The sequence below is a fragment of the Somniosus microcephalus genome, chromosome 17 (genome assembly GCF_052327205.1).
Source record: "Somniosus microcephalus isolate GS21.2 chromosome 17, FLI_Smic_1.0, whole genome shotgun sequence".
Classification (NCBI taxonomy): Eukaryota; Metazoa; Chordata; class Chondrichthyes; order Squaliformes; family Somniosidae; genus Somniosus; species Somniosus microcephalus.
This window is the reverse complement of record NC_141003.1, coordinates 26248876-26266827: the sequence shown is the minus strand read 5'-3', so window position 1 is coordinate 26266827 and position 17952 is coordinate 26248876. Positions and strand designations below refer to the sequence as shown.

The 17952-nt window shown below is 43.4% G+C and overlaps 1 protein-coding gene across 16 annotated transcripts in view; it reads right to left on the bottom strand.

The window, feature by feature from the left end:
• eps8a (EGFR pathway substrate 8a, signaling adaptor) overlaps positions 1-17952 on the bottom strand; it is a 202934-nt gene that overhangs the window by 111947 nt on the left and 73035 nt on the right. The window contains exon 2 of one of the 16 annotated variants that reach the window (XM_086010091.1): positions 17575-17643. The exons of the other annotated variants lie outside the window; for them this stretch is intronic. The gene's annotated coding sequence lies outside the window, so the exon portion shown is untranslated. The remainder of the gene's footprint in view (positions 1-17574; positions 17644-17952) is intronic. 16 annotated transcript variants of the gene reach the window in all.

Here is a 17952-nt window from a genome sequence, read left to right as displayed (position 1 = left end):
GTCAAGCTGCTGAAAGTGATAGTAGTAACACATTGGGGAGTCTCATTCATACAGAAGTATTGTCATGAGCACAACAAGCTTGTCCGCTCTCTGCTTTGTTGTGAGCTTGATCCAGACGTACTTCTTCAGTGTTCCGAATGCAGAACGGGCTCTTCTGATACAAGAGAGTACTTCATCTATTGGTGCATTATTTGACAAAATGTTACCCAGGCAAGTGAAATGGTTGACATTTAGTTCAATATTACCAATGGTGATCATTGTTCTGACATAGCATTTTCCTATAATTGATTGATATATGGCTAGTTTTCTTCAAGTTTGTGGTAAGGCTGCAATTTACAACTGTGGCAAACTAATTGATGATTAACTGCAGACCATGGTAGATATGCACTACAGTTGCACAGTCATCTGTGAATAAAAGCTTATGCAGAACCTCCTCTATGAACTTAGTCAAAGCTCAGTCCACCTGGGTTTAACAGCTTCCTAAATGTGCAAAACCAAATGGCTTGGCCTCTTGTTAAGTGATCAAGCATAACTTCAAGGAGTCAAAGGAAGCAAGGTGCGAACAACACAGCCATGACCAAGTCCACTGGTGACCGTAAAAGACTTAGAAAGCACTCCATCCAGACATATTCCATCAAGCAATCCATCATGGAGCAGATGTACAATCTGGACAAATTTCTTTGAGCACCAAAACTTGAACAGCAGTTTTCACTGACTCAATTAATTAATGACCAAAGCTTTTGATATGATCAAAGATTGTGTGATGGTTCTTTTTCTGTCCATGTATTTCTCCTGAATCTGCAAGCGATGAAAGCCTTGTTTGCAGGCTGGAATTTGCTCTGAAACCCTTTTTAGGAGCACTGAGCCAATGAGATTTTTCAAGCCGGTAAAGGCAAAAAGCTCACATGTATTTTCCTGGATACTCAAAGAAGCTGAACTTACACTTCTCTCCTTTCTACTTGCAGCGAGCAACACCCATCACATCCTTCAGGTCTTGTACATAAGAAAAATATAAGAATTAGGAGTAGGAGAAGGCCATATGGCCCCACGAGCCATCTCCGCCATTCAATAAGATCATGGTTGATCTTGGACCTCAACTCCACCTTCCCACCATATTTGTAACTATGCCATCTCTCCTGATGGTTTTGTAGCATTTATGTAGCCAGGAAAACGCCACGCCACACTTTTAAAGATCAAGTCCTGGAGCTTGATTGATCTTCATAATGTTGATACTTTTACTAACTCACAATTACATCCACGTTATTGTGTTATGGTTGTTGCATGAAAAGTCCATCAAGCCCGCCCCATATAATCATGACACCTTTAGCGTCATGATTCCCAACACCGTCCCCCCATCCACCACCAGCCATGTCATTTGTTGGGAGAGGCAACAAAATAGATTAAAAACCCAAAGTCAATTTCGGGAGAAAAAAAATGGGAATTTCCTTTCTGATCCTCTAAGGGGATCAAAACTAGTCCACACTGACCATGATTTGTATTACTTAGTATCTCACCTACCTTTTATACATGAGATACTAACACCTGAAAAATGTGACAGCTATTACCAGCTACCAGTGGAAAGGAGAAGGGCGAGTTTTGCTTCTTTCAGTGCTGGGAAAACACTAGCGTGTTTCTCCTTTACCAGCTTGAAAAATGTCATTGCCTCATTCTTGCAGCAGAGTTGCAATCAGAGAGTCGTCTGCCAAATGCCCTTTGTTTCTCTTCTTTTGGTGTTCAGATTAATTGGCCATTCTCATTCAAAACTATCCTGCTGCAGACACTTGGCAAAGGCAATGTGTTTCTGCATCAGCCTTGCACAAAATATCTTCTCATCACTCTCGGAATGATCCGTAAATGTTACACTCGTTCACCGGAGATAGTACGGTGTACTACAGCTCATGGCTGTTTCGATCCTTCAGCTGTTTTACTGAACTTGTTGACAGTTCTGCAATAATGTGGTTACACTGCGATCCCCCGAAAGCTTGGAGTTCATCAGTGAGAAAAAGCTACACCAGGCAGCCCCTCCCTGACATATAGATATGTATACGGAGCAATATCACATCTCCATGGCCTTCTCACTTCTGAGTCAATAGAAGGAAACTACAGTATTGGAGCAGTTTGTTATTTTTGCCTTCAAAAAGTCAGGACAAGTTACCAATTGTCTTACAAGTTTTCTTCTATTTCAGCTATCGTAACACACCAGACAAGATCGTAGTTCAAAACTAACCAGAGGATCAGTGCTGGAGCCCCTACTCTTTCGAATCTATGTAACTAGATAGATTCACATACACCATTGTAGGAACGGTAGTTCCTGTCTGAATAATTGCAGTTCGACTCAGTAAATCAAAACAACAAAGTTTAACAACAACGAAGTTAACTAGTAAACTACAGGAGAAGATGCACAGGTCTGTTCAGGCTGCGAGGCACTCGAAGACTGCTGGAAGGTTCTGGAAACCGACGTCATCGTGTTCTTCGTGCCACTGGCGGTCACGTGATCGGCGTCATCACGCAGAGTATAGGAAGGTACATACAGTATAGTTAACAAACAGTTTAAAGGTGCAGTACGTGGCTGCACTATAATGCAGTTAAAGAGATTATTCTCAAATGTTCTGAGTCTCTTAGTGGCTCTGCCACACCATGCAAGTTTGCACATTGGGGGAGGGGAGCAGTTATGTCTGATGAAAAAGCCAAGGAAATACACAACATTTTCAACATAAGAACCGAAGAAACAGGAGCAGGAGTAGGCCAATCGGCCCCTCCAGCCTGCTCCGCCATTCAAGAAGATCATGGCTGATCCAATCTTGGCCTCACCACCACTTTCCCGCTCTCTCCTCATACCCCTCAACTCCCCTGTAGTTCAAGTGTCTGTCAATCTCCGCCTTGAATATATTCACTGACTCCGCCTCCACAGCTCTCTGGGGTAGAGAATTCCAAAGATTCACTACCCTCAGAAGAAATTCCTCCTCATCTCTGTCTTAAATGGGCGACCCCTTATTCTGAAACTATACCCCCTCGTTCTAGATTCACCCACAAGGGGAAACATCCTCTCAGCAACCACCCTGTCAATCCCCCTCAGAATTTTATGTTTCAATAAGATCACCTCTCATTCTTCTAAGCTCCAATGAGTATAGGCCCAACCTGCTCAACCTTTCTTCATAAGACAACCCCTTCATCCCAGGAATCAACCTCGTGAACCTTCTCTGAACTGCCTCCAATGCAAGTATATCCTTCCTTAAATATGGAGACCAAAACTGTACGCAGTACTCCAGGTGCGGTCTCCCCACCGCCCTGTACAGTTGCATCAAAACTTCCCTACTTTTATATTCCATCCCCCTTGCAATAAAGGCCAACATTCCATTTGCCTTCCTAATTACCTGCAGTACCTGCAAGCTAACTTTTTGTGTTTCATGTACGAGGACCCCCAGATCCCTTTGTACCACAGCAGTTTGTTGTCTCTCTCCATTTAAATAATAATTTGCTTCTTCATTCTTCCTTCCAAAGTGGATAACCTCACATTTTCCCACATTATACTCCATCTGCCAAATTTTTGCCCACTCACTTAACCTACCTGTATCCCTTTGCAGATTGTGTGTGTCCTCCTCACAACTTGCTAACCCACCTATCTTTATATCAGCAGCAAATTTGGCTACAGTACACTCGGTCCCTTCATCCAAGTCATTAATATAGATTGTAAATAGTTGAGGCCCCAGCATTGATCCCTGTAGCACCCCACTAGTTACTGATTGACAACCGGAAAATGACCCATTTATCCCAACTCTCTCTTCTGTTGGTTAGCCAATCCCCTATCCATGCCAATATATGACCCCCAACCCCGTGCGCAGTAACCTTTTATGTGGCACCTTATCGAATGCCTTCTGGAAATCCAGTACTCTACATCTACTGGTTCCCCTTTATCCACCCTGTTTGTTACATCCTCAAAGAACTCTAGCAAATTTGTCAAACACGATTTCCCTTTCATAAAACCATGTTGACTCTGCTTGATTGTCTTATGATTCTCTAAATGTCCTGCTATTACCTCATTAATAATGAATTCCAGCATTTTCCCAATGACAGATGTTAGGCTAACTGGCCTATAGTTTCCTGCTTTCCATCTCCCTCTTTTCTTAAATAGTGGCGTTACATTTGCAGTTCTCCAGTCCGCTGGGACCTCCCCAGAATTCAGGGAATTTTGGTAGATTTCAACCAACGCATCCAATATCTCTGCAGCCACTTCTTTTAAGACCCAAGTGGGTAGAACTACGGCTGATTAAATTCACGATATGCAAGTGCAACGCTTTTCACATTGGAAGAATATAATAGGGGCCATGCTTAATGAATGATGTTGAACTAGCTATAGGAGAAGTAAAGATAGATCTAGGAGTGACAGTAAACTAAACACTTACCAGTCATCTTGGAGCAGCAAACAAAATAAGAAGACATTACCAAACCAGTAATTACTCTGGGGTCATCACACTGAAGTCATGCAAACACTCTGTTCAAGCCATACCTTGAATACAGTGTTCAATTGCGACCAAAGTACATAGGGAAACATCCAAGCTCTGGAAGTATTGCAAAGGGGAACGAGGCTGTTCTCTACTGTTGGAGAATGGAGTTATATTTAAAAAAAGTTAGAAAAACTCAGACTTTACAGCTTCTAAAGGAGGTAACATAGGGTATTTTATAGAGGTATAATTTAAACAGCATTCTACAACTATTTCAAGTTAAACCAAGACTGTAGGACAAGGAGACAATAGGCACAAACCGACAAATATCAGAAAGCAGAAAGCCATACCAAGATCAATACCTTGAAGAGAGTTCCTGTTCGGGAACTGGAAGCAACCACTAGAATTATTCAGGAGGCAGTTGTGTGCTGTGATGGAGCTACGTGCTCTGTACTATAATAGCAGAGGTTAAAGTGACCCTGGATGTTGTTGTTGACTCACTGGGGACATATCTATGTTGGTTCTTGATTTTCTCTCAAGATTTTCAAAGTTGGCCTCGTCATTGGCCGCTGGGTTTCACGAGATAAGAGACTTTTGCACCTTGATCTATTCCTGGTTCTTTTGACAGTGCCGCATGCTCAGATAAACAATATCCTATTACGGGTGCAGGTAAATCTGTCCTAATCATCATGGCTGCCAAACCCACCACATCTGCAGAGTCAATAAATGAAACTGCCCCTAGAATAAATTCTCTCTGATTAGGGTTGGACCAAGGGTTAGAAGTAATTTATCTCGGAGGACAACTTTCACGGAGAGAGGGCGTTGGATTTGATGGAGAAAACTACTATTTGGGTTTGCTGGGGGGGGTGGTGGTGAAGAAAGAAAGAGGAAAAAAATGTTACAAGAGCCAATCTGTTAAGTGAAACAGGCCTTGATGTTGCTGCTGGTTCCCGGGAACAAAAGCTGCAGTGCCAAGGGAAGAGGGGCGCACAAGTACCCCTTAATAAATTTCACTAACTACTGTATGAGAGAGGAGCCAAATAGATCTGTACTTGTCCAAGTTTAATTCCTTTTTTGGGAAGGAAGAAATAATTATATACAGATATATACTATGTAAAAAAAGGGGTGGTAAACAAGGTTTATGGAAGAAAAGTCAATAGTTCAACAAGAAAGCTTCCTCTGATTGTTCACCACTACTCATGAATTAAGCTTCCGATCTCAAGAGCGATACTAAAACCTGTAGACTCAAGCCAGTTAAGGACAGACTGAGGATAACCTCAATTCATCAATGACCATCTGCCAAGTGTCTTTTTTCTTTTTTTAATTTGTTCATGAGATCTGGGCATCGCTGGCAAGGCCAGCATTTATTGCCCATCTCGAATTGCCCTTGAGAAGGTGGTTGTGAGCCACCGCCTTGAACCGCTGCAGTCCATGCGGTGAAGGTACTCCCACAGTGCTGTTAGGGAGAGAGATCCAGGATTTTGACCCAGCGACGACGAAAGAACGGCGCTATACTTCCAAGTCAGGATGGTGTGTGACTTGGGAGGGGAACTTGGAGGTGGTGGCGTTCCCATGCGCCTGCTGCCCTTGTCCTTCTAGGTGGTAGAGGTTGCGGGTTTGGGAGGAGCTGCTGAAGGAGCCTTGGCGAGTTGCTGCAGTGCATCTTGTAGATGGTACACACTGCAGCCACGGTGCACCGGTGGTGGAGGAAGCGAATGTTTACGGTGGTGGATGGGGTGCCAATCAAGCAGGCTGCTTTGTCCTGGATGGTGTCGAGCTTCTCGAGTGTTGTTGGCGCTGCACTCATCCAGGCAAGTGGAGAGTATTCCATCACACTCCTGACTTGTGCCTTGTAGATGGTGGAAAGGCTTTGGGGAGTCAGGAGGCGAGACTTTCGCCGCACAATACCTAGCCTCTGACCTGCTCTTGTTGCCACAGTATTTATGTGGCTGGTCCAGTTAAGTTTCTGGTCAATGGTGACCCCCAGGATGTTGATGGTGGGGGATTCAGTGATGGTAATGCCATTGAATGTCATGGGGCAGTGGTTAGACGCTCACTTGTTGGAGCTAGTCATTGCCTGGCACTTGTGTGGCATGAATGTTACCTGCCACTTATCAGACCAAGCCTGAATGTTGTCCAAGTCTTGTTGCATGCGGGCATGGATTGCTTCATTATCTGAGGAGCTGCGAGTGGCACTGAACACTGTCATCAGCGAACATCCCCATTTTTGACCTTATGATGGAGGGAAGGTCACTGATGAAGCAGCTGAAGATGGTTGGGCCTATGACACTGCCCTGAGGAACTCCTGCAGCGATGTCCTGGGGCTGTGATGATTGACCACCAACCATCTTCCTTTGTGCTAGGTATGACTCTAGCCAGTTGAGCGTTTTCCCCCCTGATATCCATCGACTTCAGTTTTACCAGGGCTCCTTGATGCCACACTCGGTCAAATGGTGCCTTGATGTCAAGGGCAGTCACTCTCACCTCACCTCTGGAATTCAGCTCCTTTGGCCATGTTTGGACCAAGGCTGTAATGAGGTCTGGCGCCGAGTGATAAACCAAGTGCCACAGGAGCACCTTTTTAAAAACAGTAGAAGAGTAACGCTGGTGCTCGACAGCAAACCACTTGATATATATACTGTACAGTATGGCATGTCCAACAATAAAATAAGTAATGTCACACACACCTTGTAACTTACAACTCAAGAAAGCAACAGAAAACATTTGATGAAGCCTTGGTAATTTTGTTAAGTGTTGATATCCTCCAGCAACAACCCTTCAATTGACAGTCACCAGCTAAACTGTCCAATAGATTGGTCGAATGCAATCTGCCAAATACCTATCCATCAAAACCTCTACATTCATGTGCATCTAAGGCCGCGCCTGTTTTCCTACCCTTCTAGCCCCTTAGCACCCCCACCTAGGTACCCAAATATTCCTACAAACAAATTAAAAATTGCCATACGAGCTGTTTATCTGCAAGTCCTTTGATATAATCTCAATCTTGAGTATGGCTAATTTGTACATTATGTTTAATTTGAATAGATTTTCTCCCTCCCTCACACAGCCGTTAAATTCATTGATAATGTATTTGCTGCAAAAAAGGACGTCTGATTCGACAGAATTTGAAAATAAGTCAGACCGCTGTGTCCCTTTGTCTCAAAAACAGCGATGCTGTTTAAGGCCTGCAGATAAAGGATAAATGTTGTTGTCCCTGCCATCGTGTAGCTGTCTTCACATCCGCAGAGCAGTTTATTCCCCTCATCATCAGCAGAAAACAGGTGCCAGCATTTTAAAAAGACAAGTGTTAGCAGCTTAGATTGTCAAACTCAGACCAATGCTTTGTAAAAACACAAATGATAGCATTTCACTGCCTTATTACTTTGCAGCAAGGACCAAGAAGTTTTGCACCCAATAAAAACAAACCTCAGCTAGTTTCTGGAAAGCAACAAGCTTTACAATTTCTGAAGATCATCAGAATTAATGTTCCTTTGGATCCATCAATTTGTGTTTTACGTTTACCTTCACTAATGAACTCCACTCCCATCACCATGGCATTGTCAATGACAGTGTAACAGAGATTACTGTGAATGACAGGGCTGTCCTTGGACTTCGCCACCTTTATTAATTGAGATACATGTTTAGCTACTATATAAGCTGCATCGCCATAGAATCACATTCCTGAATGGCCTCCCAAGAGCACCATTATTTTAATTTGGAAGGAGACGACCAAAAGAACTTACTTGGTCTTTCAGACGCCATCTTTTAAGATTATTCCTGCACCTATCACCTGCACCTCTACAGCCTACATAGTTAATACGTTGGATAAGACTTTAATTTTGTACATAACATGCTGGTTGAAAAGATGTGTGGGTGCTGTATTTTGGTTTTATACTTTAATTGAGCTCAATATATTGGTAATGCATATCCCTCCATCATAAGGTCAGAAGTGGGGATATTCACTGATGACTGCAGTGTTCAGTTCCAGTCACAACTCCTCAGATAATGAAGCAGTTTGTGTCCACATGCAACAAGACCTGGACAACATTCAGGCTTGGGCTGATAAGTGGCAAGTAACATTTGCACTACACAAATGCCAGGCAATGACCATCCCCAACAAGAGAGTCCAACCACCTCCCCTTGACATTCAATGTCATTACCATCACCAAATCCCCCACCATCAACACCCTAGGGGGTCACCATTAACTTAACTGAATCAGCCACATAAATACTGTGGCTACAAGAGGTCAGAGGCTGGGTATTCTGCAGAGAATTTCTCAACTCCTGAACCCCCAAAATCTTTCCACCATCTACAAGGCACAACTCTCCACTTGCCTGGATGAGTGCAGCTCCAACAACACTGAAGAAGCTCGACACCATTCAGGACAAAGCAGCCCGCTTGACTGGCACTCCATCCACCACCTTAAATATTCACTCCCTCCACCACCAGTGCACCATGCTGTTCCTTCATCGTCACTGGGTCAAAATCCTGGAGCTCCCTTCCTAATAGCACTGTGGGAGTACCTTCACCTCACGGACTGCAGCAGTTCAAGGCGGCAGCTCACTGCAGGAAACTCTTTGGTATCCGGCACCGACGGGGCCGGAATGGTGCTGGCTGATTAAAAATTATAGATGACTGAGGGTTAAAAATAGCCTCGGTAGATAACCCCAACAAAAATAAAAAAATCAAGAAATGTGCAGTATACAGTCTTCTTCTTAGGCAGTCCCTCGGATGACTTGCTTCCACATTAAAAATGAGTTTGCAGGTGACTGATGAGTCCAATGCGGGACCTACAGTCTCTGTCACAGGTGGGGCAGACAGTGGTTGAAGGGGCGGGTGGGTGGGGTGCTTGGGTTGACATGCACTCCTTGCGCTGCCTGCGCTTGGCTTCCGCTTGCTCCCAGCGAAGAGACGCGAGGTGTTCGGCGCCATCCCGGATGCTTCTCCTCCACTTTGTGCGGTCTTGGGCCAGGGATTCCCAGGTGTCAGTGGGAACGTTACACTTTTTCAAGGAGGCTTTGAGGGTGTCCTTGAAGCGTTTCCTCTGCCCACCTGGGGCTCTCTTGCTGTGCCGGAGCTCCGAGTAGAGCGCTTGTTTTGGAAGTCTCGTATCGGGCATGCGGACAATGTGACCCGTCCATCGGAGCTGACTGAGCGTGGTCAGAGCTTCGATGCTGGGGATGTTGGCCTGAGCAAGAACACGGACGTTGGTGCGCCTATCCTGCCAATGGATTTGCAGGATCTTGCAGAGGCAGCATTGGTAGTATCTCTCCAGTGCTTTGAGGTGCCTGCTAACCATGGTCCATGTCTCTGAGGCATACAGCAGGGCGAGTATCACTACTGCCCTGTAGACCATGAGCTTAGTGCCGGGTTGAACTCCAAACCATCTGAAACACCTTCACCGAAGCATACGAGAGCATGGGCCTTACACTAAACATCCGTAAGACAAAGGTCCTCTACCAACCTGCCCCCGCCACACAGTGCTGCCCCCCGATTATCAAAATCCACGACAAGGCCTTGGACAACGTGGACCACTTTCCATACCTCGGGAGCCGACTGTCAACAAGGGCAGATGTCGACGACGAAGTCCAACACCGCCTTCAGTGTGCCAGTGCAGCCTTCGGTCGCCTGAGGAAGAGAGTGTTTGAAGACCAGGACCTCAAACCTGGTATACAGTAATTGGGTACTCACCTACAGAATGTTGTGTTAAATGGATGGTGGAAGATGCTTGATTAAGTACAGTACTGCCAGTTGAGGGTAATCCATAACTCTAATTATTTAACAGTAAAACAAAACTTATACAGTAAACAGAAAAATGGCGGGTCGGAATAGACTACCGGCAGCGCGGGAGAGTCAGACTCCTGTTATTGAGGTGTTCGGACTTCCGACAGCGCCAAGAAGCAGAGTAGTGGCAGTTTGGAGAACTACCCCCACTGACTAACTCGGCCACTGTGGGAGACTCGGACTCGGCAACATTTCCGGTTATTGAGGTGTTGTTTTCAGAGTTTGAACTTTGCCGGTTAAGAGAATTCCGGATATTTAAGTGCCGTTTAAACAAGAGTTTCCTGTACCACCTTCTCAGGGGCAATAAATGCTGGCCTTGCCAGCAACACCCACATTCCATGAACGAATGAAAAAAAAACTATTCTGGGCTGCACTGTAGAAAATCTTCTGCTGAAACTTAACACTGATTAATGGGGTAGGATGGGTGTTCATGCTGTAGTGAGGAAGATGGTGGCAATAAACTCACATATCGCGAGTTCCATGACTCAATGGACACTCGTGAGTTCTGGTATCTGCTGTCCACCTGTGCTGGTTAGTTCTTCAAAAACCAACTGGCAATCTTCCTCCTTGGCAAGGGGGAGGGGAGGGGGAGGAGAGAAAGAGGAAAAAGGAGACAGGAATGAGAAGCAGGTTAAGTAGAGTCTCGGTGGTTCAGTTGGCTCCAAGCTAAAAATTTCTCATTATGAAAGATTGGAACAAACCTACATTACAGACTTAGTAATCTAACAGGCGAGGCAGCTACACCTTGATGACTGACCAACCTAGCTCATTAGCGGGCCCTAGAGATGTATACCAGTTACGAGAGGCTGGTATTCTTTCCAAATAACCCTGCAAACCAAAGTCCTAGTGGGTAGGGTAGCCCTGCCTGGACAAGCAGTGGGAAGCTATCCAGTACCCCATGCTCACAAACGGAATGGTTTTAGCTTGTTAAGCTTCAGCAGTACCTCTTTAAACATTTCAGGGCTCCCTTGCTACCTGCACATAAGCTCTTTAGAATTAAGTGTGATGCGCCCCATCATGGAGAGTGTATCCACCTCAGACTGGGCAAACAGAAACACCACCGATGTGGATTTCATGGTAGTTTGGTTTAGAGATTCTTCAACACCAGGCTAACAAAAAAAACCTGTCTTAATTTAAGCCGTATTATACAGGAAAGTTTACATCAAGTATGTGCAGTAAAGCAATTCCTCATAAAAGGTTAATTTTAACAAGCTGAAATAAACCGCAACATACGCTATACAGGAACACTCATTAAGAGACTGCATCCTTATGGAAACATCTGTTTGCCAACTCACTGACTTGTAGTAATAAAATCACTCCACTTATTGCATTGTTTTATCGTTAAAAGGGGTCCCCATAACATTCCTACCACATTTAGAACAGATTTGTTAATTTAATTTAAACTCAAATGAAAAAGTGTTCGCTTTAGAGTCTTGAAAATCAACAGTCCTGGGCAAATCTGTTCCTTATTGTATGGGATTAATTATATTCTAACCTTATGGTTCAAATTTCCTCTGGAGGTCTGACAGTCAAGTATTACTACATAATGCAAGAAATAAAACCACACCCTATACAATATGAGCAGAGTGAACACGGCTTTGAAATAGACTGCAAAAACTCGGCAGAGAATTTTTTTACATCCCCTAAATTTGGGGGAACAGAAACATTACCGAATCAATTCAATGTCTTTCATTGGTACAAATTCCAACAAACTGCTGCCACGACTCAGGCTCTACCGTTTATCTTGCTCCTTCCTTTGTTTAGCTACTACCAGCCTGTATCGACATGTGAGATAATTGCACAACTACGAATTTCACTGCATCGCCTTACCCTGTGAATCGGTAAAACTATTCTATCAACTTTCTTTGGACTCTGCACACAACACATTTGACAATTGCAGTTTCACATGATAAAGCATATTTCAAACAGAGCACAGGCTGCATACATGTGCAGTCCGATATTACATATGTTTCTGCAATCTACTGCAGGGTGAACCCTTCATGCATTTCACAATATTAAAAGTTAATGACTAAGCCAATATGTCTCTTATCACAGGATGACTGCCAAGACCAGACTGTGGTATTGCAGGGAGGTAAACAAGTTTCTTCAAAATACCCAAAAGAAAACAGTATATACATTGCTCTTCCAATGAAGACTTAAAAAATCTAATATTGTCAACACTTCAAACACATTCTACATCATATAGCTGCAGGAAACATTAGAAGAGGAAACTTGTTTGCCTCTCATGACCTTCCTGCCACTTAATGCAAGTTAATTCCAAATAAAACCTCCCAAACGGCTGAGATTTAAAGCCGGTAAGTATTAGTTTACTATTTTCTCTGGAGGTTTTTCTTTTGTTCCCCCTCCTTACCTGAAGGAGCTAGTTCATGCTGGGGTACAGATCCGTGTGAATTGGCCACCCTCCAGTGCCTCATCCAACTGGCCATCAACACCGAGCCTGGAAGAGTGTTTGCAGACCATTCAACTGTGGTGTGGGGCACCGTATTAAAGGCAGTTTCTGTCCACATTCAAATTCCAGGAGGACTCATTGGATAATGATCAGCAACAGGAATCCTGGCCAATCTTTCGGCTCCTGAGCTCAGGGGTCCAGAGACGAGTAGCAGCATCTTCACAGCCACCTTGGCAGAGACCAGCTAACCGAGTGCCAATCGGGGATCGAACCAAAGTCTTACTTATTTGGTAAAATTCCACAAAGCCGTACAAAGTTAAAAACTCAAGAACCACCTACGCAATCAATGCAACATTTTATATTTAATTCTTTCAAGCACTAGAATCACTTCTTCCCATCTTTCAGTCTCTTTGTTCCACTATTCTTTTGTTTCATCTTTTTATTGCACTTCATCGTTTCATCTTTTTTCTCCAACATATTTCCACGCTTGGTATTTTTCTTTTTTGTTTTCTCTTGCTTCTCTTTTTATTTTTGGATTGTGTATTTTTAATTGCAATAAAATGACATTCATTAGTAGCGAGCAAAATGATAGACAATGCAACAGCTATACCAACACAAGGCGGCACAATGAATGCTGCGAGTGAAGAATTGGGAGGAGTTATGTTTCTTGGGCGTGGGGAAAGGAAGAGGGAAGGTAGAAACTAAGAAATAAGAAGTAATACTTTAAGGCAGGAAATAACTGTGGCAGAGGGATTCACTGGGCCTAACAACAATGTCTAAACTTCTTGGTTACTTGTCCCCTTCCAATGTTCTCCCTTCCTCGGCTGAAGATGCTCAACGGAGACATTCTGCAGGGGCTTTTTGGGCCAGGTGTAATTCAGTCCCCATTTTGAAGTCATACATTACTGCATAAGATTAAATCCCAACTGGCTAGCATTCATGATTTTGAATGAGTTACCTTCATTATCCACTATTACTATGTTTAGTTGGAAGGTGGGTCAAAAATGTAAGTTTGAAAGTTGTCAAGCTGCACATTAAACATTAAGTTAATTTCATGGTAAAAATCTGTGTTTATCCAACTATCTTCAGCAAGTACGACAGTGTAGAAAATAAACCAATATTGAGATCATCAGGCAGAAAGTTTAATTACCCAAAAGATTCCTCAACTGTCAAGGCATCGCAATGCCTTTTGTCTAGCATACTGAGGCACCCAGAAGAAATTAAATATAACTGATTGGGTTTTCGGAAATAAGTTAGAACATTCAAGACTGGCATCCCGCCAAAACTGATGGGTTTTGCTGCACCTTATGGCATTCTCCTGTACCTAAAAATTTTTAAGCTCAATTTATTAAAAAGTAATACGAGAGATGCCAAAGCTTTATATAATGGAGGCTGATCAAACTCGACTACAGGTATCTTGGTAATACAGGTTATCTACTGTAGGTCAATAATTTTGCACAATATTTGTTAAGTATGCTATACTTCTGAATGACCTAATAAATAAATCCCAATACAGTATCACTTATCTTAAACACAATCTACAAACAGAAACCAACCATCCAGGATCCAGAACATGACAACTCACGAGCAAAAAAACCCAATGCTGACAAGCTTAAATACAAATGATTAGATGAACACTGGTACAAAATTTGCTGGATTTGATTTGCACTATATATTCTGTAACAAAAGAAGTTTCCAGGACAGAATATGGACTTGTTTGTGCTTCATACATAATCTTTGCATCACTCAACTGTACTGACTGAACAGCTCGGGCAAGGTACAGAATTCCTTCACTCGGACAAAGCAATAATTTAACTTTGCTTCTGCAATTTTTAAAAACTTTTTACTGACACTATCACGTCAATCCTATTACTGTATCTATATCTATTCCATTTGAATTCACTATGCACTAGACCTTAAATTAGCTATGTTAATTTGTGCAGACAGATGACTTTACAACTGCAAAAATGTAATTGGAGAAATTTTGAAGGGAAAAACCACCACCAATGGGAAAACACCGACTGCCACCTCTCCACCCTCCCTTGGCAGCCAATGTTTACCGACAGAAAAAAATTACCAATACATTCTTTTTTTTTTAGGATCAGACCATTTTCTACATGCAGAAACCAGTCATCGTACTCCCAATACAAGCTGCGCAATCTACATCCATCTGCAGGGTGTCTTGTTTGCCAAGTATGTAGTGTGCACACTCTTTCCTGTAAGGACACATCCCACTTCCACAGCACAGAAAGTTTAAGCATAGGTTGACAGAATCAGAGCTTGGGGACCCTCCCACTCCCCCCTCACCAGCCAGGAGCACTGCTGAAATTTAATCAGCTAAAATCATGCCATTTACTAAAGCAAATCACTGGTAAGCTTCCTATTGCGTGTGACACTACCTTACCCATTACAAGTTTGGCCTGCAGGATTCTAGCTGAGAAAGAAAGACTTGCATTTATATAGTGTCTTTCACAACCTCAGGATGTCCCAAAGCACTTTACAGCCAATGAGGTCATTTTGAAGTGTCGTCACTGTTGTAGTGTGGGAAACGCGGTAGCCAATTTACACACAGCAAGTTCCCACAAACAGCAATGTGATAATGACCAGATAACCTCTTTTTGTGATGTTGATTGAGGGATAAATATTGACCGGGACACCGGGGAGAACTCCCCTGCTCCTCTTCAAAATAGTGCCATGGGATCTTCTACGTCCACCTGAGAGGGCAGACAGGGCCTCAGTTTAACGTCTCATCCAAAAGACGGCTCCTCCGACAATGTAGCACTCCCTCAGTACCACAATGGCGTGTCAGCTACATTTTTGTGTTGAAGTCTCTAGAGTGGGACTTGAACCCCCACCTTCTGACTCCGAGGCGAGTGCTGCCAACTGAGCCACAGCAGACACATGGGTAGCATGGGAAGAATTGCAGCTCACATTGACAGATATACCCCTCGAGGTCATATCATTGAGTCAGGCCAGCTGGTGCAGACCTGCCATGCCAAGGGATCTGATTACCAAGTCTGCCATGAAGGGTTGACTTGGTTCCAAACATTAATCAGATGTGTCATCTTGAAGGCACCTTCATCCCAAATAAACTGGCCTGCCTGCCTCTCCCTCCCCACAAGGATAGTCATCACTAGTTGTTCATTAGCTCATTAACAAGTCATGTTTGAGGTCTCACTTGGTGGGGCAGCAGGTACCTCAAGGGTTGCTCGTGAGTGGCATGGTGAAAAGCACAATTTACCATAAAAAGCACGAGAACAGAATTTACAACGTGAAAACATGCCGTTCGGCCCCAACCATTCCATGTTACATAGAAACATAGAAGATAGGAGCAGGAGTAGGCCATTTGGCCCCTCGAGCCTGCTCCGCTGCGAGTTTATCTTCCACATGAGCAGTCGTCCTAATCCTATGTACCCAGTCTGTTCATTTATCCCTTTAAACCCCTTTCCTTAACCTATTCTTACATGGTGATCTGATCTCCGCTTCAATCAGCATTTTGTGCAGAAAAGTTTCTCCTGCACTCCACTCTAAATCTCTTACATTTAATCTTATAATCAATATTCCCTCGTTCGAGGCCCCTCAGCTACTGGGAACAGTCTTATCCACCCTTTAGAATTTCAAACATCTTTAACAAATCATCCGATCATCTCCTCTGTTCCAAGGAAAACAGTATTTCCTTATACCAGGAAGTATCCTAGTGAATCTGCACTGTATCCTTACTATCGTCTTAACATCCTTCCTGTAGGGTGGAGCCCAAAACTGCGCACACAATACTTCAACTGTGGTCTAACTAAGATTTAATATAAATTCACCATTGCAATATCATCCTCCTGACGACAGCACGGTCACACACCACAACCCGAATGAATGGTGGTTCCGCCAGTTGCAGGGATGATGCTTCAGCAGCAGCAGCTCATCTCTTTGAAACCCAGTCATGGTCGGTGCCAAGCTCAGCATACATGTTGATACCAAACTTCATGTAACGCCTTGCAAAAAGTGTAATCTCATGTTTCAGAGTTTCCGCATTACTGTGCTGAAATGACCCAGACAGGATGGCCTGCATCATGCTAGCCAGGTCCAATGCCACACATGAGGCTTACTCATCGCGAATTGCTTAATCCAGGTCCTTTTGAGAGAGACTTTGCCATAAGAGACATGCCCACTGTGAGGCTGATGCTCCTTCCATGCTCGTTTTAATAAGGACAAACATCTATGTTGATTTTTATCTCCTGCAGGTTTGTTCATTGGTTACAATTAGCGCCGCAGTGTCATAAATTTCTCGAAAAACCTGAAAAACTGCTGACTAGCTTGCTGTGAGAACAGAATATAATCTAATACAATATAATCGTGAAAGTAATCTACTCCCATAGAAAGACTGATGACTTGCCCCAATTTTGACGTAAATTGTCATAAGCAGTCAGTATAAACTGGAGCTGGGAAAAACAAACCAGCGCAAGGGAAAGGGATCTGGGGCTTTATTCAATATACGAGGAGGAGACCAATGTAACAGCCCCCACCTGCAATTTCGCACATTTTCACATGCATTCAAAGTACAATGTTGCCTCAGATACCGAGCTAAGCTTTACTAGATGGTTAGGTAAAGGGCTCTTTCCATCCAACCAATACTTGCTCGAAGCAAACGGTTTACCTTCTTTTATACAATTCATACTAGTTGATATCGGTTATTACAATGTAGCTGCAGCAATTTATTGCCCCCGATAAACATTCTCTCTCTTTCCAGTCATCTGAGAGAGGAAAGAGAGAAAGCAAGCAGAGTGAGCAAGAGTTAGCACAAGAGAGAATGATTACACCATCTGCGTTTCTTCTTTTACTCATACAACATGCATTTTTTAGTGCCTTTAACGTAGAAGAACGGCCCAAAGCACTTCACAGAAGCATAATCAGATCATCTGGTATTTTAAAAAAAAAAGACAAACCTCAATCAAATGCACATCTTCATTAGCAAACTTCAAATTTTGTTGTGAATGTAGTTTTGACAGACAGGTCTTTTTTTTGGGGGTGGGGGAGTAGAGAAAAAAAGGCAGAATTAAGATACACATGACCAACATTTCAGTCTCAGACAAGCCATATACAAAACAGACTCAGTATCCAAGTCAAAGAATAATTTTCTTTAAAATCTCTAATACCTCAATTTGATAATAAGCATCACAGGATATCCAAAGTAATTAATGCACCAGGGATTTCTTAATGGAGAAGAGAGGTAGCGAGGCGGAGAGATTGAGGCAGGGAATTCCAGAGCTTAGGGCCGAGGCTACAGAAGGCATGGCCTTACACAAGTTTATTACCATCAGGTG